Here is a 20,001-nt window from a genome sequence, read left to right as displayed (position 1 = left end):
AACCCTTCCATCTCTAATTAGGGTCTTCATTTGCCAAAGTGCCATTCCCCAGCAGGAGGATTTACATTCAGGCGGTTGCTTGGAGTTACTTGGAAAACGTCTCCCAGCAGGTTGGTTCCTCGGTTCAGGCTCCTTTGAGCCAACAGTTTCTGGTTACTTGGAGGAGAGCTGCCTGCATATTGTTTTAACTGGCCTGCCTTCGGCAGCCAGCTTAGCTGTGTGAACAATCTCCCATTCAGAATCCAAAGATAAAAGCACAGTTTGGTTGAAAATCTCTTTTTTTCAACTTGGGAATTATAGGTTTTGGAGCTACATTATTTCTCTCATACACAGGAGTGTTTTTTCCCCTCTGCTTTGGTTCACCGCCAGCAAAGGCTGCATCCTGGAGTCCAGCCAGCTGCCAGCCCCCACTTCCTCACCATTCACACCGTGGGGCCGGTGGCAGCTGGCCATAGAGACAGACAGAAGCTCCCCATCTGCAAGAAGTTGACCACAGGACAGTGCAGCCAGCTTGCTGGACCCCTGCAGCCAGCCTACGGCATCTCCTGTGCAGTTCCTTATCACTCTTTGTATCCACCAATGCACATCTTCTAATGTATCAAAGCCTTGAGAGCCAGGAAGCAAGGTTTCTCTTCCTTTCTGGAATTCTGAGGACAACAGTAAATTGTAAACCAGACTGAGTTGTAAGATATCGATGTGTAAAAAAATGTTAGGTGAAGATGAATTAAGGAGCAAGCACAAAAAAAAAAAAAAAAAAAAAGAGAAGAGACACCAAAAGCGCAGGCAGTGAAAGAAAAAAATAGGGGAACTAGACTTCATCATATTAACAATTTCTGTCTTAATCAAAGGCTATTATCAACAGAGTGAAAAAACTGTCTCACAGAATGGGAGAAAGTATTTGCAAGGCCTATATTCAGGTAAAGGGTTAATATCCAGGATATAGAAGGAACAAAACAAGATTTAAAACAACAAAACAACTAGATTTAAAAAACTGACAAATGATTTAAATGGGCCTTCTCCAAAAAAGATGTACAAATAACCTATAAGTCCATGAAAAGATGCTCAACATCACTAACCATTAGCAAAATGCAAATCAGCACAGTGAGAAACCACTCCTTAAGATGGCCATTATTAAAAACAAACAAACAGGGCCTCCCTGGTGGCACAGGGGTTAAAGACACATCACTATCAAGCTATCACCAGCCACTGTAGCATGACTTCAATCCCCCACCAGGGAGCTAACCTACATGGTGATGGCAGGCCTCTCCTGTCTCGCCTGCTGCTCCCCTCAGCAGTGTATTTTAGTAGATCTACCTGTTCTGTTCCCCACTCTGTCTCTCGTGAATCCTCTCATCTCCCCACCCCGAATCTCTGGCCTACACCCCAGTTCTTATATGCATAAATAAATAAATCTTTTAAAAAAAATAAACAGAAAAGAAGTACTGGTAGGATGTACAGAAACTGAAACCCCTGTACTTTGCTGGCGGGAATGTAAAATGGTAAAGCTTGTGGAAATCGGTATGGTGATTTCTCAAAAAATTAGAAGTATGAGATTATCATATGGTCCAGCAATTCCATTCCTGGGTATATGCCCAAAAGAACTGAAAGCAGGGTCTTGAAGTGCCACCTGCACACATGTGTTCATAGTAATATTATTCACAATAGCCCAAAGATGGAAACAACTCAAGGGTCCATCGATGGATGAAGGCATTAAAAAATGTGGTGTATTTACAATGGGATATTAATCAAACATTTAAAAAAAGGAAATTCTGATACATGTTACAACATGGATGAGCCCTGAAGACATTATAAATGAAAAACATACAAAGGAAAAATATTACATGACAACTTCTATAAGGGACCTAGAGTAGTGGCACTCATAGGGATAGAAAGCAGAACGGTAGTTGCCAGCATCTGGGAAGAAGGAGATATGGAAAGAGTGTGTAATGGGTATGGAATTTCAGTTGGATAAGATGAAAATTTCTAGAGATGGATGATGGTGATAGTTGTATAATAATGTGAATATACTTAATGCCACAGAACTGTACACTCCAAATGCTTAAAATGATAATTTGTTATATGTAAAAAGAATTAGCACAACAAAGAGAATTATAACCTTGTGTTTATTTTATGCCAATTGGGCAAGTTCTACCAAGTACCATTTTAATTCATCCACATAAAAATTTTCTGGGATTTTAAATTTAAGGTCTCTAATACATTAAGTTTTAGTCCTCTCTTTTACTTTAACTGCCATAGAACCGCAATATATAACAGTATCATAGAAATGTCCAAACTGATGATCTACTCTTAGGTCAAGAGAAAAAGAGGAAATAAACACATACAGTTCCCTCTGCTGGAAGCCTGTTTCTCCTTTGGCCTGCCACTTCATGCATGCCCTGGAAATAACTTACCTATTGAGAGGATCTTCTTGGCCACTAAACTCACAACAAGGTACTCTTTTTGAGCACCTGGGGCACATCATGCATTATAACTGTTCCTGGCAGCACCCCCCCGAAATGTACTCCTCTCTCATTTTCTACTCCAAACCCACCCATTCTTGAAAGTTGAGTTTCATTTCTTCTGTTGAAGCCTTTCCTGCTAACACACTACTGGCTTAGAAAGACTTTAAAGAGGAAGTACAGTCTAAGCAAAGACCTGAAGGAGTTCATTATGATTCCTTCCTCATGATGGTCCCGTAGGACCTAGAAGGGTGGGTAGAGAATTTGTGGATACTCCAAAGCTACCTGCTGAACTTCAAGGGACCAGGACAAAGGAATGTTTGGATAACTATAGTTCTGAGACATCAGATAAATGTGGCATCCCACAGCTGTGACATCCATACTTCAAATTACAAACCCTAACCCAGTAATTGAATAAACCTTCTTGGTTAAAAAATATTACTTGGCAACCGAGATTACCACAGTCACAGAACCTGGACAAACAAAAGGACTCAACTGAAGAAACAATTGAGTGTTGAGAGACATCCAATTTTCCCAGTTCTTCTATTAAAGCTGACAACAAGGATAATCATTAATGCAACCAAAATTTCTTCTGACAAACCACTAAATCCAAGACAATAATGCCATCACCAATGTACTCTCCATCTGCATGGATCTGAAGAAGACCCAGACCATTCCATGCCCGTCTCCTTTAGTTCTGTCCCAACATACAGAAAAACAGAGCACTCTCACTCATTCAGTCTTGTTATATGAGCTTGGCACTGGGGAGAAATCTGAAAGTTTCAAATGAATCAGAACCACAAGTCTCTTTCCTACTCTCTTCAAGAAACATGTCTAATACTTACACACACACACACACACACACACACACACACACACACACACAGAGTAAATCATGACACCAGTGAATTTCTGCAAGTCCAGTTAGAATCTCAAGAGTTGGCTCAGAACATGGAATAAGTGAAGCTATCACCTCTAGGGAGAACACATGTGGGGGAATGGGCAAACAGCTCCCTCCCCCAGAGGACTTTAAGGCCATGTTGCCATGCTCTGAAACACGTGGCCATGGTTCCCTAGCTAGACCCTGAATAGTTAGTGTCTTCAATTCCCACTAGGAGGAATTTAATTTGGAACACATACTCTGCACACCCAAGGGGATATGGTAATGATGATGACATTTTGAATATAAAGAAAATGTGCCACCCTCATATGTCCTTTCTCTTCATCTGAGCATGTAAATGAGAGAGAGATTATCTCAGATTATGGTAAAAAAGGAAAACAGCTTCTAAAGAAGAGACAAATGAGCAAGAGAAAAAGAGGAAATAAGAAATATTATAAAAGGCAAAGACTGGCAGCTAATTAAAAGCTGCAAGAGGGCCTCCCCGGTGGCGCAGCGGTTAAGCGCTGGGTTGCGAAGCTGCCCGCAGGCTATGCAACGCCAGTTCGATCCCCGGCTGCTCCCCGGCCACTGGAGGAGGGTCCCGCATGGCGCGCAGACCTCTCCTGCCGCCTGCTGCTCCCCTCAGCAGTGCACTTTGGTCCTTCTGCCTGCTCTGCTCCCCACTCTGGCTCTGGTGAATTCTCTCGCCCTCCTGCGCTTCTGATTATACCCAGTGCTTGTATAAATAAATAAAAAAATCTTAAAAAAAAAATCTCCTTAATCTACTAAAAAAAAAAAAAAACCTGCAAGAAAACGATTTTAAACAAGCAAATTTCAGTAGCGCTTATCATTCACATATTAGGTTCCCAGCTATCTAAAAGGTAAGAAATGAGATTAACTGTATTTACCCCAATTTTTCCCTCTAGAATGTTCAAAGTAATCTGACACCTGCCAGCATCCCCATGTGCCTGGTGCCCTTAATCTCACTGTGGCTCACTGGAGGGGACAGGGGACAGGAGGAGGAAGTGGGCAGCCCAGGGCTACTTCCCACCTCTGCCAAGACCAGTTGTACAACCACATATAACTCAGGGCCCTCAGTGTCCTCACTCCTACATTAATATAACAATCTACTACCACTCACCTCCTAGGATATTGAGGATTTTGGATAATGTATGAAAACACCTGACAGACAGTAAGAATGTAATCATGATACCTGTTATGATGAAGGCAAGTATCTTTCATTTTGCTTTTCATAGGCAAGCCAACTGTACCAACTGTACTTTTTTATGTCTCTGTCTCCGTCTCCATATTCTAACATACTTTTCCTAAATCTACCTCCAAAGTACTACATGTGTCCAGTGAAGATGGATAAACAAATACTACTGGTGCAAGAGAGCCTTGAGCCTGCATGTTTTAGAAAATATTTTTCCAGAAGGATGAGTTACAAATATTGTAGGTACCGCTAGAAGGGAGTATTTTCCTCTAACACTATTATAAAGTGCATGTCTGAAATTATGCGTAAGTCCCATAACTACAAACACAGAAAGTCACATTTCAGAATTATTTGGGGGTGTCTTCTGCAGGGAGCCACCAACACCCCAAAAGCAGGGATGGGAGAGTCAGCCTAAAGACTGATAAGAAATAATGTGGAAAGTGAACATTAGGGCAAAACAGCCTAATTTAAACGACAGAAACTTCAAATGACTCTTAACACTGGAGAAACACCCAATTTCCCATACATTTTCTCTGGAGTACAGGAAGACCAAGGTAGAACACCTTGAGTTCTGAGCAAGCAAGGCAGGTTTGGCATCTAAACTGTAAGTTCTTCCAGCTTTAAAACGTAGCAATCCTCTGAAATGGTTAAACTGATGTGAGAGGCTTCATTATTCTGCTTTATTTAACAAACAAGGAAAACCAAATTCTAAACCTGGCCGGTGATTGCTTTGGCATCTGTGGGCCTGAAAGAGTGAGCAGATACCACTCTCACCACCCCAGCTCTGGGGACAGGAGGCCAGTCCCCCCTGCCCCAGTTCCATTCTCTGCTGGTCCCAAAGACTCAGGTGTAATTGAAAAAGTCCCACATGGCTTCTGAGTCTCAACACCTGCCCCAATCCAAATCTTATTCCTTTCCGACTCCAAACAAGGTCACCTCTTTCTTATGTGGGGCTTAAGCCTTGCTCTTTCCTTCAGGTTTACTAAGGCTCTCCAACACTCTCACTAGCCTATAATTTCTACCCCTCATGCAAATATACATGAGAGCACCTGAAATAGTTGCTACAGAGCGGCTACAATGGGCCTACTCACGCCTACAATGGGCCCACATTCACGCACTCTGCTCCTGTATATTTCTGGGAGGCTGCAGCCCTGCTCGCAAAGACAAGGCTTTCCTCCTGGCAAGCGAGGGTCAGAGGCCTGGCTGAGAGGAGCTGCTTATTGTGTGGCCGCCTGGGGCAGGCAGCGGCCAGCTCTGGGAGGGGAAAGGTTCCCTTTGAAGCACATGGCGCTAAGAGCTTCCCAGTGACCATGGAAACAGGCGCAGTGGGTTCCCAGCCTGAGAACCAGGGAGAGCTGCCGGCCGTGATTCAAACACAAAACACACACAGAGTCTGAAAAGCGGAGACAGGAGGGGCCGGGGTGAGGGGCAGGCAGCCCAGGCTGGCAGGAACTGAGCGGCTCCCTGGTAGGAAAATCCGGCCAATGAAGCCGAGCAGGTTCACGGGGTTTCCTTTTCATTCCCCAGGCTTTCTTCTCACTCCCGTCATTGCCCCTCAGGTCCTATTCAGCACCTCATCAGATCAGTTGAGCTGGGCCTTTGGCCGGCCTGCTGGCGGCGGGGCCTGGAACCAGGGCGGGAGGTGATCAAAGGAGCCGCAGTTACCCGCCTCCCTCCTCCCCACCCGCCTGCTCGCTCTCCTTGGAAGAGGCCCTGCCAAGGTGATCCAGTGGAAGCCACTGGGGGAAGGCAAGGAAGAGAGGCTGCTTTTATGTCTGCCTTTCTGCTAGAAGAGACACAAAGCACAGCCTGAATGCACACATGCCACTAGCAGGTCAGTGCTCCTTCCTTCTGGGATATCTCTATTCTTAAATCAGAAAACAGAGAAGTCATCTAGACTGGTGCACTTGAATGTCCAGAACCTGAGCCCAAAAGACTGGCGACCCTGTGATAGGTTGCTCTGGGGTCCTCTTTCAGTGCTGTCCACCTCCTAACCTTCAAGATGAATGAAATTATGCTGAAAAAGTTAAGAGATACTGCACCCTGCTTCTTTAGGGTTCCAATTTGAAGGGGAAACAAAGCTATCTGGTATTTTTTTCATAAGAGCAGAAGCAGCAATGTTAATAGAATCTATTAAGGAGGAAAGAACTCCCACTTACTGATGAGCATCTTTTCTCTCAGGTCAGACTGAATCACAGTCCAACAGTGTCCCCTTGGGAATGGGGCCAGGACCCAAGAGAAGTGAGCCCATTCCTCAGCCAGGCCTTACTCTCACCGCCCAGCAGGACAGGTTTCAGCCCTGACCCAAGTCTCTTGAGAAAGGCAGAGTTTGGACAGGTCTGTAATTCGAGAAGCCCATTAGGTGCGTTTTCCCTGTCTTACCTTTGTTGGGCTGCCAAAATATTTACTTGACTTCTTAACTCTAAATCTCTGAAACACACCTGGATTGCCTAAAACAGGCAATTTTCTTATTTTCTCTTATTCACAGAAGAAAGCCCAACCTAAGCAAAGACGACAATAACACAGAGGGATCAAGAGGGTGGGGGCCTGGTAAGAGATGCAGCTTTACATGATATAACCACTGCTTAAGAGTTGAGGGTGTACTGGATTTGTATTTTTAAGGGGGGCAGGGTGGGGGTGGGGAAGAAGAAGTTACTGGGCAGAGTAAACAGATGAAAGCAATTCTACAGGTAATTCTTTTGCAAAACAAACTGATTCTATTTTGACCTTTAAGGAAGAGTGTGTCTATGCCAAGTAAAAATTCCGTGTGGTAGTTAACTGCATTAAGAAAAACTACTATCAGGATATAGGAAATTCCATGGGGATTCAATCTGAGGGGTTGGGGGGAAGCAAATATTGTTTAAAAATAAAAAAAAAAATTAAAAATAATAAAAAATAAAAATCTGAAAAGAAAAAGTTGAATGCATTATAATATCAACAGAGGGACTTAAGGCTGTATATAACAGGAAAATGGGTTTAAACAACACAGTATTTGCAGGGTTTCAGAAGATATAGCAAATTTCATATGATATAAATGATCCCCTCCCCCATTTTTCGGTGTTTCTAGCCTCATGAAAGAGAACTTGGGAAAACAGTTTTAGGTATAGTGTGAAGTGTGAAGCCACTGCACAACTTGCCACAAGTCCCTGTCTTATCAGCTCCCATTTCTGCCTGGTGCTTTCTGAAGCACATACTTGCTAAAAGCTAAATGGCCTAAAGTCAGACAATGGAGACAGACTGTGTTTATGAGCAGAACTCAGTGGAAGGCCCCTGCATTGCTTCTTGGTGCTGTCTTTAAGAGAACAGAAACCTGGTCAATGACCCCCAACCCCTCTGGGAACAAACGTCCTGCCATCAGTTAGGGATATTTTCAGTCTAGTGCTTATTAGCAAATCTTTTAGAGAAAAGTTGTTTTGGAAACATTTTTATGATCTTAAATATTCAAAAATGGGACCTTTGAGCTATTACCATTTCAAAGTCACTGAAAACACAACAGGGTGGGTGCCTTACTGACAGTTGTCACTTGCCTATATCCTTTTAATAGAATTTCAAAACAACATCTCTCTTACCTATATTTTGCTAGACTGTCTCTTAAACTTGACATAATCTTAAGTCTTTAGGAAATTGAGTCTCCAAGGCTGGTCACACATGCAGGAACATATGTAATCATGCTGGGATTCTACAAAGTGGCAGGCCAGTTTCTTCTAGAACTATCATCAGCTAAAATAAGGAGGAGGTTGAGCAGTAACTGCCATATTTCCATATTTTTAAGCCTGCCATTCAGATACTGAGCTGAAACTGAGCGAATCCTGGACACTGACATGCTTGGGTACCTACCATCCTCCTGCCCCATGTGGAGACTACGTCCACCTGGCTCAGATGTCCCAGGTGAAATCAAGAGATCTAGGAAGGTAAGTCAAGACAGGGACCAGTGATAAAGAGAAACCAATGCTTCCTGGCCTTATGTTAACTTAAAAGTTTCTGGAGAGAAAGAGAGAACAAAGTCCTCATTCGAAATTCTGGAAGGGCTTTAAATAGCCCATCATATAAAATAGTACAGTAAGGACAGCTAGTTAGTCTTGGTGAAATGAGCTTTCCAAGAGTTTCTTGGATATGAAACCAAAAGTGCAAAAAAAAAAAAAAATTGATCTAATGGGCTTCATCAAAATTAAAAACTTTTGGGCTTCAAAGGTACCATCAAGAAAGTGAAAAGAAAACCCAAAGAATGGGAGAAAATATTTGCAAATCATGTATCTGCTAAGGGACTTATGTCTAGGATAGATAAATGAACTCTTACAATTCAACAGTTAAAAAAGGGAAAGGATCTGAATACATATTTCTCCAAAGATAATATACAAACTTTGAGAAGCTGTTCCACATCATCAGCCATGAGGAAAATGCAAATCAAAACCACAATGAGATACCACTTCACACCCACCAGTACAGCTCTAATATAAAAAGAGAGATAACAAGTATTAGCTAAGATGTTGAAAAAATCATACATTGATTGGTGGTAGTGCAGATTGTGTAGTCACTTTGAAAAGATTGGAGGGGCCTCCCTGGTAGTGCAAGGAGTTAAGCACCGCACTACGAAGCTATCTGCAGCCTCTGCAGCGCAAGTTCAATCCCATGCCGGCCAGGGAGCAACCCACATGGCGCGGCAGACCTCTCCTGTCTCGCCTGCTGCTCCCCTCAGCAGTGTATTTCAGTCAGTCTGCCTGTTCTACTCCCCACTGTGTGTCTGGTGAATCCTCTCACCCCCTGCACCTCTGTCCTGTACCCCAGTTCTTGTATGCATAAATACATCTTAAAAAAAAAATCTATTGACCCATTCATAAATAAATAAGGGATATTAGAATAGACAATTCACAAGAGAGGAAATTTAGTTAATGAAAATAAGTTTAAAATTTGCTAATAATTGCTTATGTTAAAAAAAATAAACCATCACTATCACTAGTTAGCAGATAAATTAAGGGAACTTTCCTGTAATGCAATTTGTAAACTGTTTAAATCAAGAATCATTAAAAGAAGTTCACATCCTTTGATCTCTGATCTCCTTCTGGAATATTACCATAAGGTAATAATTCAAAAAGAAAACAAACAAACCAAAAGCCCACCCTACATAAAGTAAGGTTTCAGTTTGGTTTATTTGTAAGGGTTAAAAATAAAACAGAAGCAACCTAATTAATGAACCCTGGAGGAATGGCCAACTAAATCACAGTAATTCTATTGTTCTGTTATGGAGACATTAAAATTAGTTTATAAAAACATCAAATTAGTGAAATGACCGGCAGATATTAAATTTGAAAAGGCAGAATACATTTATACATAATAATTACACTGGAAAACAGGCTTGAAGAAGTCTGAAAGGAAATAAACCAAAACTGACAGCACTTGTGTTAAGGGAATAGCTTATTAAAGGTGGGGTTTCCCCTTCTATTTTCACATTTTCCATAATTAATCGTTTCATGCAACAAATATTTACTAAGTGCCTGTTTTATTAGGGTGGCTCTGTGCTTGGCACCAGAAGTACAAGAATGGTGGTAAAAATTATTACACTGCTTATACACTTTTTAAAAAACCATAAAATTTCTGTTAGTTATAAAAATAGTAAAATATTTAATACTATAAATTTTTGGATACCATTAAAATTAGGGGTTATAGGAATGTTAAGGTTTTATCTATTGAAACTTTAAGAAAAGCAAGCTTTCAAAACCAAAATCTTAAGTTTGATTTTTGAACATCAAGCCAACATAACTGAAAGTACTTTGCATCTACTATACTATTTCTGAGGTTCATTTGTATCAAACCTGATATATTTGTGAAGATCTAGTAGCAACAGGTTAATGTGTAATAGTGAAGGCCAAGTGCCTTTACATCCTAAGAAACAGCCCAAGTAGTTCAGGCTGACCAGAATTACATTTTATCCAGCAGTGTTTTTAGAACAATTAGAATATGTTGAAACTCTTATTACTTTTATAATTAGCAAATTTGATGCAGACTTTAAAGTACTTCAGTACCCCAAAGGAATTATTTAGAGTACCTCAAAACAGAGCAAGAAAGCATACAAACACACAGTCCAATGTTTGATTTGGAAAACAAGATCGATCACGAAAGCAGAACGCTCCTTTGTACCTTTTATCAAATAAATACACTTTTTTGGGGGGAGGAAACAAACACAAAAGACAGAACGAGGGAAACATCTGAGACGGTCTTGTGATCAAGGTTAGTAACCAGACAGGATTTCACCAATGTCCCTTTCCTCCTGCTTCTGTACCCAGTGGGAATCTATGCCCAGGCAGGGGCACAAGTGGTACTCTCCTGCATGGGTGCAACTCAAGTGCTCTAAAATGTCCAATGGTCAAACCTGTGTGCAGGTTTTCCTAGAACCTACTAGTAAATCAAATCTGAAATGCCATGGATGCAGTCAGAAATACCTTCGACAGGCAGCCCACCACTGCTTATTTGGGTTAATTTACACACATGGCCAGGCACGCACAAGGTCTGTCTACTGGAGAATGGAGAACAGATGGGATTTGGGGACTTGTCTCCAGATATAAGAGATTCAGGTTATATGACTCAGGACTGATATTATGCATACTATAATGACTTCATTATTTTAGGTTCATTATTTTAGGTTCTAACTTCCTTTATACTTCAAAATGACCTCAAAAATAGAATCATTTGATGGACTTTTCCTCTGGCCACTCGCAGTTTTCTAGGACAGCCTGTTCTATATCGAACCTGGTCCAACGGGAAGGGACAATGGTTGGAAGGAGTAGAGTCAGGTCTGCCCTACTCTGGGGAGGTGGCAGGCAGCCACGTTATTTTTTATTCACTCACTCTACCTTCAAAACTCCCTGAAGCCTGTCAGTAGATTTCAAATGATGTTTTTAGTTAGCCTTATAGCTAAAAATGTCTCTAGATCTAGTAAGGTGTGAGGAGAGGAGTAGTGTGTTTAATAAAGCCTTTCAACCAAGAGCTTTCTTGAAAGATTTGGGTATAGAAGAAAAGCATCAAATTAAAAGTTTATGACTTTCAAATCAGACATGTGACCTTCAAAGAAAAGTGGTATTCCCTGGGTTTTGCTGTTTATACCGTGAGAATCTTTTCCTCCTGAGCTGACTTATTTTGCTTTCCTTTCTAACCAAGTATGAGAGTTAGTTAACCAAATGCTCCTTAAAATAAATTTGAAGAGTCTTCCCAACTTCCTCACCAACAAGAAACTCACCTTGGCTCGTCTTAAAAAAAGGGCTATCATATGCTTGGTACAAAAAGGTTTACATAGAGGAGGACACTGGTATTTGCTAATGTTAAATATTCACATATTCTAAGAACTTGACATACATTTTTTTTTATCATTACAACTATCTTTACAGAGAGGGATATGGAAAAACAGAGGCAAAGAGAAGTTTACTGACCCAGGTACTCAGCTACTAAATGAGTAGAAGAATGTGCAGTGAGGTCACAGGGTTTCAAGATTTGTGCTCTTTGCATCCCTCACATGGAAATACAAATGTGTTCTAACACTGGCCTTGCACTTCAGCAGAACATACCACAAAGGCTACCATGAACCTGTTATTATATTGAAGGGCAGTGGGGCAGAGAAGGGAATGAAGGAGGAAGAAATTAAACTTAAGGTTTTCTTACAGAGAGAAAACTAGTAGGTCACAATTAGATGAGGTTTCTCAGCCTTGACACTAACAACATTTGGGGCCAGGAAATTCTTCATTGTGGGAGCTATATTGCACATTGTATGATGTTAAATAACATCCCTGGCCTCTATGCACTTTGGATGCCAGTAACAATCATGCCCCCCTACCCCCCCCAACTATTGGATATTCTGAAGACCAAAAATGTCTCCAGACATTACCAAATATCCCCTGTGCTGGGGGCAAAGAGGTAGGGAGGGGAGGCAAAATTGTCTCCAGCTGAGAACCACTGTGGTAAGAATTTGCTAACATGTCCCACAAAAGTTTAACACAGCCAAGTATCCCAAGCATAGGGCACTGTCAGGAATGCCATGCAATGAACTGTAGTCCCAGTGCCCTGGGTGTAGGTTATGTGGCAAATAGAGCCACATTTGCTTCACTGACTGGAGGAGGTACCTAGAGAGGTCAGTGCCTGTGAGCTGCTTCTAAGACCCTGCTACAGGCCACTCATTTCTTCTTTTCCACAGCAAGTCAGACCTCAGGATTTGTCTTAAGATAGGAATCTCATGCTCAGAGTGCTGAGTTGGGCTGGCCTAAGGACCAGGACACCTGGGTATCTAGGACATGCACATCTATAACTAAAAGTCTAAAAGAGAGTGGCACGTTGAAGAGAAGTGCCCTCCACATCCATCCGGCTCATAAAGCATTGTGCAGCTTTACCCAAGTACCCAAGGTTCCTGCACAGGTAAGCACAGTTCTGTAAGTTAAGACTGAAGGTTATATCTCAATGCAAGCCTCAAAGATTAAAATATCTTTTCACCTAAGTTCTTCAAATTCATTGTTTGGTTATTTGTTATTAAACATGGAAAACAACAGCCCACTGTTTTTATTCAAATTGCTAACATTTCAGAACCAACACACTTGGCTCCAATTCTGCATTTCATGACAACACATTTACCTTTTCCCCCTTTGTCCTCTATTTTCTACTTATTTCCATGAAATTTATATTAAGAAGGTCTTCCTCAGCTAAGCTCTACATGATCATACATTGGGGAAACAATGCTAGGTTAGAGAACTCAAATCTGGTCTCCTTTTACATTCTCAAAAGTTATTACAAATCCCCAAAGATCCTCTATTTTTTGAGTTTTATCTATTGATATTTATCATATTAGGAATTAAAACTGAGAAATTATCAAAATACAGACTATACAAGCATACATTCCTTCCATTAGCTGTCAGAGCAATGAAGTTGCCACATAAATCGAGCATCTGGAAAACTCCACCATACAACTGAGAAAGAATGAGAGTGAGAAAGGCAAATACCATTTTAGGGTTATTATAAAAATAGTTCTGATCTTGTAGGTTCCCCCGGGAAGGATCTTGAGGATCCTAAAGAGTCCCCTGACCACACTTTGAGATCTCTTGTGCTGTACTAACACACACATCACAATTTTACTGGCTTTGACTTTTACCAGAGCACCCAAAGATGACTCCAGAAGAGAAAAGCCCCAGTTCACAATTAGCCAAGACCCATTAATTTTCATGGGGCAAGAGCCCCTTCCCCTTTCTGGACAATTCCTGAGTCCTTTTCTTTAAGCACCAACTATTGCCTATCACCATATTGTATATCAGGTTTTGGTTTTAATATTTGGAACAGAAATATATCAAACATCTCTGATTGCAATTAGTGTCCTTTTCCAGTTTTCCACTATGTCATGAAAAAGGAATATAAATAATAAAAGTTTGTTTTCCCCTACCAAAACTCTGTACTTGGGGAAGATGGTCTTTGAAAGACAAGTAAGGAATTTTCATAAGGGTAGCCTTATGTGCAAAGGATTTGGTTCCTGTTCTCATTGCTCCTGGATTATTAAAGGTGCAGTTCAGTGGCATTAAGTGCTTCACAGTTGTGCTACCATTACCACCATCATCTCCAGAACATTTCATCTTCCTCAACTGAAACTCAGTGCCCATTAAATAATTCGTTATTCTCCCTTCCCCCCAGCCTTAGCAACCATCATGCTCCTTTCTGTCTCTATGGATCTGCCTACTTAGGCTTCCAGTTCTAAAAGAAATTGCAGGATAAAAAGGGAAGGGAAAGGAAGTGCATGGTCAATAAGAGTTGCTACTTTATTTAGTGCTTTCAGTTGTGCCAGGAACAACCAACGCTTGACATACACTATCTCTTTTGGGTGCTGCTTCCATTTAAGGAGTTGAAACATGTAGGTGGCAAGTGACTGCCCCAGCTCAACCAGTTTAAAGAGCTAGAACTGTGGTTTAAACTTAGGTTAGTTTGGTGTCTAAATCTGTCTTAATCATAACATACCTCCTCTCCATCCAACCATCCTGAAATAAAGAAAATTCCTCTGACTCCATTTTCTGCCTAGAGTGATTTAGTCTTTATTTGCTCTTTCTGACGTGGATTGGTGGAATGAATGTAAAGGCTCTACTCTCTGCCAACCTCTCCAGCTTGGGTTTCCTGCTGCTTATCTTAGCTGCGATTAAAAACCAGTAGAGCAATTTGCCACCCTGCCACACTGTTGGCCATGCTTTTTCTACATTTCACATTGTTCTAAATTGAAAACAGAAAAAGGGCAGATGAAGAGAGTGGGGAAATCTGAAGGCGAACACCAAGTGTCCTTGGCAATGCCATTGACTCACCAAAGAACTGATGTCTGGGGCTCATTCATTTCCCAGAAACAACCAGCAACAAATAGTAACTTGCTCCTCCCCTCTCCAACCAATCCACACATCTCTGCCAAATGAACATTCCCAAAGCTGGTTTCTATTACACCTGTCCTTTTGTCAGAAATTTTCAGTGGCCCCAACTACTTAGGGGATGAAGACCAAACTCCTTAATTTGAAAGCCTCTTCCTCCCTCAACAACTTCGAGTGCTCTTGTTCCCTATCTTCCTGCCCTGGTCCTGAAGATTATTCTCCCATCTCTCCCAATCTCACACTCTCCTTGCACTTCTGTCTCATATAACCCTTTGTAAAATCCACCCAACTCACTTCTCACTCATAACAACTGCTGTTTGTGCCAAGGATTGACACTCAGTTCAGGGTAAGAAAGAGGCCATGACTCTCCATGGTACACAAGAACCAGAGAAGTCCCTTCTTAATGGAGTTTCTTTGAACAATTCATGATAAAATGAGGACATTATGACTTATGATCAAAAACATGTTTTGGGGCCTCCCTGGTGGCACAAGGGGTTGGGCACCACAATGTGAGGCAGTCTGAAGCCTCTGCAGCACGAGTTCAATCCCCGGTCGGCCAGAGAAAGACCTACATGGTGCAGCAGACCTCTCCTGTCTCGCCTGCTGCTCCCCACAGCAGTGTGTTTCAGTCAGTCTGCCTGTTCTGTTCCCCATTCTGTCTCTGGTGAATCCTCTCACCCCCTGCGTCTCTGGCCCGTGCCCCAGTTCTTGTATGCATGGATGGATAACTCTTCTTAAAAAACAGCAAACAAACAAAAAACATGTTTTGGTGATTATAGAGAGCTGCTTGGAGGATGGCAGTCTAGCATTAAACCCCATCCCCAAGCTTTCTTCTAGAAGGAATATCTTGCTCCCACTCCCCATTTAAAACTGGGCAGGAAGTTCTAGTATGTCCCCAGCCCCAGATCACAGCTGGTAAGTCTAAAGGCAGGCACATAATCCAACATGGATTCCCTTTCCTGAACCCATTAGGCTCAAAACCACAAGAATATCAGGCCCAGGGATGTTGGGTGTGTGTGTCTTCAACCAAGTACAGGGGAGCATTAAAAAGATGAACACAAGAGAAGACTTGGAGAGGAACAGCTGGCAGTAAGCCCTGGAGTTAGTTGCTTAGCACCCTCAGCATGGATTCCTTGATGGATCCTCAAAGCAAATTCTTCATTTCATCATACTCTAAGCAGAGTTTCCATGAAATGGAACCAGCAGTCCTAACCACAGTGTCTACTGAAAGCACCTGATTTTTATCTAGAAATGTCAGCAAACACAAAAGGAGGCAAAGGAAAGAAACTAACATTGATGGGCTAGTAGAACAGTTGTATCTCACATCTTAGATCAGCTACTTGGGAGCCATTAGATGTTAAGTTATACTCTGTGTCTCTGGGACTAGATTTCCTTATTGTAAAATGGGAATCTAGACACAATCTTAGAATTAGCCTGATGATGAAAGGAGATACTGCACATAAAATGCGTAGAACCTGGTGAGCACCCAACATATAATGGCTGTTCTTATACTCTCATCGGGCATTTACCACGAGCAGGTTCTGTGCTAAGTGTTTCACAAACATCTCGCAGATCTCCCGCTACAATGACAAAAGCAGCATGAAGCGCCAACAAGGAAAGTGAGGCCCCAAGAACTTAAAAATTACCTTTCTGTGGTGATTCAGCTAAGTCTGGGTCTGTCTGACCTGCAATTCCCTATCTTTTTCTTTTTATTAACTTTCTCAAACTGTCCTCTTATATGCCAGAAAGAGTTAAGTCCGTATCAGTTGACCATCCTGTTTTTAAAAACCTTTCTTAAGACCCCATTCCAACACGGGAAATGGGAGATGGAGAGGTTTATTCTACTCAACTTAAAGAATCTGGGCCAGGTGGCTTTGTTAGAAACACTAGAATTTCTTGTGTGTTCCTTTCCATGAGATTCTCCATGAGGTTGACAGGTCATAGGAACCAAAGATTTGAAATTCTTACCAGATTCCTAAGATGCTTAAGAGACACAGCTTGAATCGAAGGGTTAAAATGCCTGAGGCATTGGGCCTCCCCGGTGGCGCAGCGGTTGAGCGCTGGGAAGCTGCCCGCAGCCTCTGCAGCGCAGGTTCGATCCCCGGCTGCTCCCCGGCCACAGGAGGAGGGTCCTGCATGGCGCGCAGACCTCTCCTGCCGCCCGCTGCTCCCCCCAGCAGTGTACTTCGGTCCTTCTGCCTGCTCTGCTCCCCACTCTGGCTCTGGTGAATTCTCTCACCCTCCCGCGCTTCTGACTGTACCCAGTGCTTGTATAAATAAATAAATTAATTAATTAAAAAAAAAAAAAAAAAGCCTGAGGCATAAATACAGATAGACTCACTTTGGTCTAGTTTAAGGACCTTCCTTTCAATAGCAAGCTGTTCAGAAATGTCAATTTTATTTTGTTTTAACTCCCTAGGACTTAAACAGTCACATATAAAGTCTGTCTTTCAATGCTGCAACCAGAATCTCTTCAAACAAGACAATCAAGGAGAGATCTTAAGTATGATACAGAAGCTCAAAATATTACAAGAGCAAGAAGCCATGAACAGCCTCTTCACGTGAAGTGAAAACGAGAGGCCCAGAAAGCTGAAGAAATTTCCCTACAGCTGGAGTGAGGCAGAGCCTGGCCTGCCGTATCCCTGTGGGGAGCTCACTCCTTAGCTGATGTTGCTGTCTGCATTGCCTTCTATCTTCAAATTATAAGGAGGGGCCGTAAATCATTTTTCTCTCATGAGTTTATAAGGTTCCTAAGAAGTTCAAAAGCACTCAGTAATAAACCAAGGTGATGAGTTTATATCTTGTGCTTTTAAAATGAAACTTTATTTGAACTCCTGGAGAGGCTTTTTTTTTTTTTTTTTTTTTAATTTAGGACATTCCTCTCTTATTCCAACGTTTTGCCCCATGGCATTTTCTGTGGGTGGGTGGGTGATGGGGGAGGTGAAGGGGGAGGGGGTTCTGTGTCTGGCCCTCCTTCTCCTACAGGCATTACCAAACGCCTGACAGAAAAGTCCTCCCTTCTATGGTTTCCAACAAGTCTCAACATCTATACAGAGTCCCTCCCCCCATCCCCATACTGACTTTGCTGTAGTTTCTTCCTTTTGCTGTAGTTTCTCCACTGCCCACCCCCCTTCTTGCCATAGCCACCAGGAGTAAAGAAATGATGGAAAATCATGCTATCTGTAGGAGATCAGACTGACCTTGAGATCTTTTTGTTTTTCTTTACCCTAGTTTCCTGCCACTGCCCTTGAGGGTTGAGGGGGAAAAAAGAATCCAGAAAACACAGTAATATGAAACTGAGAACAACTATACTTCAGGAAGAAGATGAGATAGAAAAAAGAGGGAGACAGAAAAAGAGGAAGGAAGGTAGAAAGATAGCCTGAGTCATCCCAACTCCTGCACCAACCCAAGTTTTAAACAACCTGTGAAACTATCTTGCTTTGTCTGACACAAGCATGTTTGCTAGTGATTTTATTTATGAGCTAAGCCATATTTCAGTAACTTGCCATATGTAAATACGGCCTGGCCACCACACAACCCTTTCAAACAGAAACATGGGGCGGTGTGGGTTAGGGAAGGTAGTAGGTATACATGCAGGAGAGTAGGTAGAACCGCACACTTAGCTTCTGGGCCCCTACATTCAATAAATATTTGGTGAATGAATAAACCCAGTAAGTATTTAATGATTCCATATCTGTCTAGGGTTTTTATTCTCCCTGGCTGCACAAGCCAGCAGGCCAAACCATACACAACTCTCTAAGTAAAACCACTACATGGCTGTTCGAGGTGTAGGAGTAAACAATTGGGCTCTCTCAGGGGCTTCCACACCACTAAGCCATGGCAGAGCAATGGGGTATCCCTGGGAGCCCTGTTTCAACCCATTTACAGACAGATGCAAAGGTAGAACCCTACTGATTGGGAAAAAGTAAATTAAGAAAAGCTGCTGAGCCCTGCATAGCAGTAGCTTAAGTATAGGAGAAAATATTATATTAGGAGCATAATGCCTACAAGGAAAGCAGTGTTCTTAACCTTTGGATGTAGCTGGCATTTTTCCTAGGAAAACACTAAAATACTCTCAAGGGAGGATCTGCTCTCCTAGCATCATTAAGCAGCTCTGCCCAACTATTTAAATGATGAAATATCAGGACCTAGGCCACCTAAAACACCTAGATTCAGCTCTGTGATCTGCAAACCAAACAGGTAATAATTCCTTCAGGGATTCCCCCCCATCCCAGTGAAGGAGAACTTAACTAGAGCATGGAAGCTACTAAGAAGACAAGCAGGATGCAAAAATTACAGATTTAGACCCCTGAGGGTCTCCTGGGCTAACTCTTTCAAGAGTCACCAGCAAGGACATCTTCAAGTCCCTCCCAAAACCTCCTCTTCTCTGGCCTGACTCTCCAAAGAAATCCTCACGTCAGGAACCCCCCACAGTGGTGTCCTCATAATACCTAAAACAGCAGCCTCTGATATGAAAAACTATTTAGGCAAATATACTATTTTTAGAAGATACCAAATTCTAATAACCTTCTCCAAAACTTACCCTTTAACGAAATGATATCATTTAAAACAGGTGACAACCTGTTTTATATGAGGTGACCTCATGTTTTAAGGTCATTGATGGGTGGCTTTCCATGCAAGAAAAAAATGTATTTCTATTTTATACTGCAGTCAGAAGTAATGCTGACTCTCTTGACTGAAAAGTCTTTTTTAGTACTTAAAAATGGATGGCAACCTTCAGTGGCAGATACTTTCTGAGAGTTTGCATCTTATCTCACCTTCTAACAATCCTATGAAGTAATTTCTAATAAAGGATTGCAATTGCTATCTGCCATTCTGAAACAAAAAAAGCTCTGAAACCTTAAATTTTTCCATAACTTATTTGGCAACAAAACTCTGCGGACTTGAACTCATGAAGGTAAAGCTGCCCTTAACTAACACTAGGCTATTTAGATTTTAGCATGATCCCACTTAAGGTAACTATCCATGTAATTTGTTACACAAACATTAAAGTATTTGATTATTGAGTACTGTCTCGGATCTAGAAAATATGTATACCTTAATACCTTTCTAAACCCCCCA

At 41.9% G+C, this 20,001-nt stretch overlaps 1 protein-coding gene and 1 long non-coding RNA gene across 5 annotated transcripts in view; one reads left to right on the top strand and one right to left on the bottom strand.

The window, feature by feature from the left end:
• The window catches only part of ZNRF3 (zinc and ring finger 3), a 150,293-nt gene that overhangs the window by 42,826 nt on the left and 87,466 nt on the right, over positions 1–20,001 (bottom strand). The gene's annotated exons all lie outside the window — the stretch shown is intronic.
• Positions 6,235–17,533, top strand: LOC119244813 (uncharacterized). Its single transcript, XR_005125146.1, has 3 exons — positions 6,235–6,386; positions 8,325–8,463; positions 17,339–17,533. It is a non-coding gene; the product is annotated as an uncharacterized LOC119244813 (long non-coding RNA).

Source organism: Talpa occidentalis, unplaced genomic scaffold (assembly GCF_014898055.3).
Source record: "Talpa occidentalis isolate TD23 unplaced genomic scaffold, MPIMG_talOcc4v2.1 talOcc4.14, whole genome shotgun sequence".
NCBI classification, from domain to species: domain Eukaryota; kingdom Metazoa; phylum Chordata; class Mammalia; order Eulipotyphla; family Talpidae; genus Talpa; species Talpa occidentalis.
Note: the sequence above shows the minus strand (reverse complement) of the source record. Positions and strands in the feature narration are given on the sequence as shown.